Here is an 8021-nt window from a genome sequence, read left to right as displayed (position 1 = left end):
TTCTCATGTTCATATAATGTAAGGCAGTTTGAGGGTAATCATTCCCGTAATGCTTATTGCCTCTCTACGGGCAATAGACATTACAGACATGACAACTCAAGACATGGTAGCTTGTCATAAATATGAAAAGAGTAATTGTAACCAGTTTCTGAGTCGCATAAATTCCACAATTGAATTCCAAACTTGTGTGGCTTCTTAGGATTATAGACTTGACAAGGATTAAGCTTACATTTAGATGGAATTATTCTCTCATCAACAATTACATTCTTTCCACAATTGTAGTGCAATTGAAAAGTGGCATTCAACCTTTCTTCCAAGGATAAAACTTGCCATAGCTTGTATTGTCGTGTTCCCTTCACAAGAGGCCGTTGCAAGTTATCCCGTAAATGCAAAAAACACTTTATTTGTTGATATTCCATTTGCCCCATCTTTTTGGCATAATTAAGATACTGCACAACAACGCAAGTGCCTCTTTTCCACCAACAATTTTTGTCCGACATAAATTGCAAGGCCATTAGAGACTCCCAAAAAACCGCAAGAATGAATGTCTATCTAATGCATTCCATTTTTTATTTGACTCATGCTTTTCCAAAACCTTTTCACGTTTATCCATGGCATATCTATTTGTCTCAGCCACAATAGTGTCTACCAAATCAAGAGGGAATAGAGAAAAAAAAAGTTGAATCTCTATAAGGTCTCTTGGAACCTACCCCAAGTCTAGACCCACAATATCTCCAAATGGTGGTAATCTTTTGAAAGTTCCTTCAGGCTCCACATACATTTTATCACCACTCTTCCAAGTTGGAAAGCTTACATTTGACCAATCACCCTCATCATCAAAATCCCACAAGACAGGGCCTTCTGCCTCCAAAAGCTCATCTTCACACTCTTCTTCCTCACCCACGGATGCATGCTCATCTCCAGAATCATCACCATCTTGCATAACATCCACATGTCTACCCTTTTTTACGACCTGTTTTCGTGAAGTGCCCCGTTTCTTGAGAATATTATTTCCCTTCTTGTGAGCATGACTACTCTCAGCATAAGCATTTTTCCTCCTTGCATTTACCTTCACAACTCCAACATCACAATGTCTTACAAGACCCTCATCATAAAAAATCCCAACAGCTACTTTGGCATGAAAGCTAGTACCGAGTGATTGGGCATACACATTAGATGCATCCGCATGACTACCAAAGCACTCTTTTGCATGTACTACCCTTGGTCGGCCTCGACTCACAATGTTCTTCTCAGGAGGTCGACCTCTCTTAGAAACTAGAGAGGGCACACTAGGCACTCCAACAAGAGGCAATCTTGCAATAGAAGAAATTTGAGACACGCCCTAAACATCCATAGGCAAATATTATCATGTATATCCACAGCATCAAAATTCAATGCATCATCCATAGCATCCATCACATTGCTCATATAATCATCCTCAAAAGTCATTTCAACCACATCAGATGCAAGTAGCATGTCCAAATTCGATGATACATTTGACTTTACATTAAGAGCATCCCTCTTTTGTGATGCCAAAAACTCTGCCAAAGTAAACTCATCATCCACATCTGCAATGCATTGATGAATTTCCACCCTTGCAGGAGCAATCGGAAGAAGATGCATTCTCAAGGACTCCCATGATAGCATGTACACAGTGGAGTTGCCTTCAAAGACACATTTGAATAATTGTTTGCATGCATTGAATGAGAGTATTCTGCCTGTATAGCACTTTTCTTGCCAATCAATAGGGTAGGTTCTCTTTGCCCATGCAAGCCCAAACTCTGTGGCCGGATACAACAACTCTCGACCCTCTAAAGTAGCACAAAATTGCAAGGAGGGCAGCCCACACCCTAGCGCAAGCACAACCAAGAGCAAGGCTTCCCCTTTTCTCGCCATGGTGCTCTATGAGCGTTTCTTTGCAGTGTTGTCCCGGTTTTGTTTTTCTACAAAAAATAAAACCAAAGAACCGTTTTGGCTCACTTACAGTAGCCAGGTTTCTTCGCAGGGTTGGGTAAGTATCGCATGGCTCATTTGTGGGCTCAATTTGAACCTTTGGATAGCATAGCCCATCCAATGGCTCCCCTTTTCCAACCCTCTCCCCTCTAAGGCTCCATAGACAAAGCCATGAAAGCATAAAAAAGTCACAAAAAGCTTTAATTACAAGCTAATTAGGAAGTTTTTTCATTTCTAAAAAAATTGGGGTCTTGAGAGACAACCTAGGCTAGCTTTCCAGTCAGTCTTGATAAATGCTTCCTTCCTAAAAAATCATGCCTTTTAAAGTGCTTGCAGGACATTTTAATGTCTCAGGACACTTTAGTGTCCAATTACAAGACTAGTCTTAATTAAATGGAAGAGCTTTCACCTGCAAACATGTTGGTATTCTTGAAATAGCAATGCAACACCATACAAGAGAGACACAAGGAGTAGAAGTAGCAATAGACTCACGCTGAGCTCCTGTAACAAACACTTACATTCACTAGCCAAAACTTAGGTTTTTAATTACAAAAGTTGGCTTTTATACCTTAGCCAAGGTTCAAAGAATGGGTTCCTAGCTATTTGGGTTCAATAAAAAGCTTAAAAAATACATATGATTACAAAGTTGGAGGCCCTCAACCCCTTTAGACTTGTTGGCAATCAATAATATTACAATGGATTTGGACTTTTTGGAATTTCTAACAATAATACAAAGGGGTTTAATACAATCAATTGGCTTTTAGAAATGAATGGCATCCCTTTTGATGCTATTTTCATCCTTCAGATTAAGGTTTCCTTAGCCAACGCTTTTCGCCCCCTAACATATGTGAGGGCACAGCCGCTGGTGGATTCCTCTTCCAAGTGAAGAAGTTTCCAAACGTTTTAGTGCGCGGAAATGGATAGTTACCTGACTCATCAGGTCCACCCATCCATGATTGACAGCCTTAGTCAATCCCCACTTACCACCCCACACTCACACATGATTTTTGTGTCGTTAATTACTACCACATTCTTTTCACAATTAAAACAATGATTCCTTTTAACTTTCACAACTGTATTTCATTAAGCCAACCTTTGAAAAGAACATTGAAGACATTCTTTCAGCAAACAAACATCTTTAGACTTAAGACAAGGTACTGTCATTCTGAAGTATCTCTAACCAGTACTAACTTGTCTCAAGACCACCTATATAGGGGTGAAAAACGGCACCCATTCCTTATTTATAAAAACCGGGCTGGAAAAAGTCATCACCCAAAGTTCGGGCGCCCATACGCCAAAACCAGTTGCCCATACAACCGGGCAATTCCTCTAGAATATACTTGAAAGTACTATCCATAAACATAAACAAGCACGGGGTAAAGACTCCACACGTGCCGAGGAAACCGACTCTTCCATGATGGTATCTCCATCATTACTCATTACCTGTAGTAAAATATTTCCAAGGAATCAGAGGTATCTTGAGACAAGCTGTCTTAAGGATGGTCAAACATTTCTTTCCTAAGTCAATCAGTCATAAACCAATCATTTCCTTCCTAATTAAAATCATTGCTCATTGGTTTCGTGGAAGTTACCTTCCATTTACAGCTAGTTTATCCTTCCTAACCTTACGTATACAATGTTAACTTAAAATGAACTTTAAAAGATTTTAGTGACAAAATGGAAATCCACCTGGGACTGCTCGTCCATGTGCTGTGGGGCGGGTGCCCGTAGATTCTCCTCTGTTGGCCTATGGCTAGGCCCAGCCTCATGGTCATTTGTGGCTTTGTTTCGCTTGTTGCTAACATCCTCTTCCTCAGTAAGAGGATTTTCCCTGGTTCTCTTGTGAGCCATGTCAAGAGCCTTATAAAAAGACTTAATCCATTAGAAGCTTAATTGAATAGTCTTCTTTTTCCTTGTTTACCCAAAAATAAGGATTTTTGGAGCACGTAGGTATCTTTAATAGTCAATTTGATGAGATATTCCTTCTATAACTTATTTATGCTATAAGTAATTTTGCCCACGTTCAATAATGATTTTGGACCTCGGGTATTTATTCGGCAATTAGATAAATTCATTTACTAATTTCCCTTGTCCATTTTATACAAAAATTGGTTATTTTTATTGAAGATACATACCTAAACTATTTATGTAAGGTTGGGATATTTATCATGGATTCCTCAATGTGTGTTCTTCCTCTGATATTTATATCAAAGGTTCTTAGGTAAATTTACTATATTCCCCCTTTTATTTTTCCCTAAAAATAATGTAATTTTATTGGGATATTTAGTTAAAATAATTATCTGATGGTAACATAACTATCACGGGTTTACCAAGGTCTAATTAACCTTTTATAAATAGCTCAATTCAATTTGAATCTATTTACTAATTTTTCCTATTTAATTTACAAACAGGGTATTTTTGCTAAAGTAATTAGGTAGATTATTCATTTGAGCTTGTCCTAATTATCACAGGTTCCCTAACATCTAATTAATCTTTGATAAATATCTCAATTCAATTTGAGTCTATTTTGTAATTTCCCCTATTTAAGTTGTCAAAAAATAGAGTATTTGTGCTAAAGTAATTAGATAAATTAATTATTTGAGTTTTTTCTAATTAAAAAACAAAGTATTTTTGCTAAAGTAATTAGATAAATTAATTATCTGAGCTTATCCTAATTATCAAAACTTGCTTAGCCTATAATTAACCACTTATAAATAAATCAATTCAATTTGAATCTATTTGCAAATTTTCCCTATTTAATTTGTCCTAAAAATAGAGTATTTCTGCTAAAGTAATTAGGTAAATTAATTATCTGAGATTTTCCTAATTATCACAGGCTCCTTAACACCTTGTTAACCATTAAAAAATAACTCAAAGCATTTGAAATCAATTTACAAATTGCCCCTATTTAATTTGTCCTAAAAAAAGAGTATTTCTGCTAAAGTAACTAGGTAAATGAATTATCTGAGCTTCTCCTAGTTATCACAGGTTCCTTAATACCTATTTAACCACTGATAAATAAATCAAAGCATTTTAAATCAATTTACTAATTTCCCCTATTTAATTTTTTCTAAAAACAGAGTATTTCTTCTAAAGTAATTAGGTAAATTAATTATCTGAGCTTCTCCTAATTATCATGCGTTTCTCAACACCTAAATAACTACTGATAAATAACTTAAAGTATTTTAAATCAATTTGATTATTTTCCTCTTTAATTTTCTCTTAAAAACAGTGTAATTCTACCTAATTAAATAGGAAAATTACTCAAAAAATTATAGGATAATTTTCCTAGCTTAATGACTATCTAATGCAACTCTGATAATCACTTCAACTTAATCTAAGCTTAATTAATATATTTCCCAATAATTCATGGTTAATTTGGCTAATTTGAGCCCTAATATGATAGGATAATTAATTAGCTTAACATTAACAAGCTTAATTATAACAATCAATAGAGAATAATTAATTAAGAGAGGCTTTATGAGTATAGATAGGCCTAATCTTTGATTTATTAACAAAATATATTAATCTAGCCTTGCTCATTAAGAAGGATTAGGCTAATTACCGTTTAGGTTAATCGACTAGAGCTTAATCTCTAGTGATTTCTGCGTAGCGTTCTCTCTAGATGAGAGAGAGAGAGAGAGAGTGTCAAGGTTCCGAGTCTAAAAAATTATGAAGAGAAGGGGGTCCTTTTATAGCTTTTCTGGGCACCGGGCAGCTTCTGGCAGGTTTCTACACTCCAAGCAGCCCCCCAGCTTGCAATTTGGGCCACATACTGCTATCTCTGTCCTTGGCAGGTTCCCCCAGCTTCCACACAGCCCCCATACCTTCCAGTATTTACTTTGGTTGATTTTTTGATGATTCTAATGATGAAAATTGGAATTACCAGTTAATTCTAGAACCTTAGTGTAAAAAGTCCTTGTTAATTATTATTATTGAAACCATCCAATTTTCATTACTAATTGAATTCCTATTGTAATCTTCGAGGGTCTGTAACTTTTCCAGTTTTTATCGGATTCAGATTCTGAAAATTACTAAACATAGTAAAGCTCTGCTTATGATTCCAAAAATACCAAGATTAGTCGTGTTTGAATCCTTCAACAGTGGTTTTCCATTTAATTTTACAAGCTTTGTACAATTTTTAAGGTTTCAGAAACTGAAAACTTACAATTTATGTGGAGCCGGTCCCCCCTCCACGAGGCATTTGTATTATAGATTCTCCCATTAAGAGAGACTTGGTACAATACAATGTTTATGTTCCTTGTGACCTAAGTGATGCAATGATGGTGGAAAGCTTCATGCATCACGAGAATAACATAAACTTTGCAAAAAGCATTAACTATCCCAAGGCCTCAAACACCTTCGAAGGTGGAGAGAGCTAGCGGGGAATGAGGGTAGGGAAGAGGAAGAAGAAAAATCTCATAGGAGAAAAAATTAGTTTCTCACTTATCATTATTCTTCTTGCTAGCATACATATTAGCATAGTAATGAAGATGGAGAAGATGACAAGCTTAAGCATTGAAGCATGGCTCTTGGTTGGATTTGCATTCCATAGCCAAGAGTGTTGGTGTAGGCTCTCAACTTCTCTACTAGCTTGGAGAAGGAGATGGAGCTCTTGAACTTTGCACTTCACACAATGATAGTGTGTGTGAGTGTGTGTGGGAGAGTATAGCCGCCAAGCAACCCCCTAGCCTGATTTGGTCGACCCCCCCCTTGTAGCTCATGCTTGAAGATCATTGGACTCCTCCAAGCTTAGCCAATCACATGCAAGAGACATATCAAGCAACAAGGGTAGGCTTGGAACAAGTGTCCCCCTTTCCCCTTTGAGAGAGAGGACTTGATAAATGCAAAAATAATTAATTAAATCAACTAATATATTATTGGACCCCTTGGGAGGCCAACCAATAGGCTTTAGGCACACCATGAGGGCAACATGAGGAGGATATTGACAAGTGTCCTATTTACTTTCTTTGTACCAAGATTTCCTTGTGTGAGGGTGTGTGTGTTCTCTCTCTAGCCCCCTCTTGTAGGGCTTGCTTCCTCCTTGTAGGGATATTTTTTACTTTGTGGAACACCTCACCTTTAAGCACCTTAGTCAGCAAGCATGACAAAGAACCTCAAGCTTGGGTAGTGTTCCCACAAGCACCTCAAGCTCCCTAGCCTGCAAGCATGACAAGAACCTAAGAATCTTAGTCAGCAAGCACAACAAGCACCTCAAGCACCTTAGTCATCAAGCACGACAAGCAACTCAAGCTTAGCTGGGGTTCGCACCTCAAGCTTAGCCCTAGCAAACATAGGGTCCAATGACTGTTAACAATAACCTTTGGAGGTCTTCAATGAAGCTAACCCTCAGGTTTTTTAAGCTCCATTAGTTAGCCATGATCTTTGATAGACCACCTCTGATTTGGGTCTCTTTACCATTGGCCCCGTGTTGAGATAGACCTGAAAGCATAGTCTATATTCTAACCCTTGTTCTCGTTTATTCTCCTATGTTAAATGATCATTTTAATGTAAGAAAATCATTTGGACCAGTTAAATATTAGATTTTATGACATTACCTCTCTCTTGAAATCATAGTCGTCCTCGACTATGAGGTGGAAGAGATAAAGCCTTAGTCGTTAGTCAATCTTTCTTAGCGGGTAGAGGATCCCTTTTTACCTTACAACATCATTTCAAGATGGTTGACAAATCCATTTGATGCTTGGGAGACATAGTTGTCGCAAGCATGCCTACTCTTTAGTCCATTTCATTCTCCCAAAGTAGAGTGACAAATTCTACTTGGTGTTTAACTTAGATGTCATCATCACAAACATGATTCTAAGCATGCATACTATTTAAATTTGTGCACAATAAGAAGAGAATTAGTCTTATAAGACAAAAACGTTGGTCATTTGAAAGAAATTTGTACATTTGCTTACTCTAATGTAGCATTGTAAGCATTGAAAAGGTTCATACTATCCTTAAGTTGTATTCCTTGCATCCATCTAGCATCTTCGAAAGCAAATTTGTCAGCTTAATAAGATACTGTCAGATAATCTTACCATGTCATAGTACCTTGTCTTCATGCC

At 37.2% G+C, this 8021-nt stretch overlaps 1 pseudogene; it reads right to left on the bottom strand.

Annotated features, from left to right (window-relative positions):
• Positions 1 to 836: 836 nt before the first annotated feature.
• LOC147431947 (uncharacterized) lies at positions 837 to 1896 on the bottom strand (annotated as a pseudogene).
• Between the last annotated feature and the right edge of the window lie 6125 nt (positions 1897 to 8021).

The sequence above is a fragment of the Adiantum capillus-veneris genome, chromosome 21 (genome assembly GCF_014529385.1).
Source record: "Adiantum capillus-veneris isolate H3 chromosome 21, ASM1452938v2, whole genome shotgun sequence".
In the NCBI taxonomy this organism is placed as follows: domain Eukaryota; kingdom Viridiplantae; phylum Streptophyta; class Polypodiopsida; order Polypodiales; family Pteridaceae; genus Adiantum; species Adiantum capillus-veneris.
The sequence above is the reverse complement of the archived record's forward strand: the minus strand, read 5'-3'. Positions and strand labels throughout refer to the sequence as shown.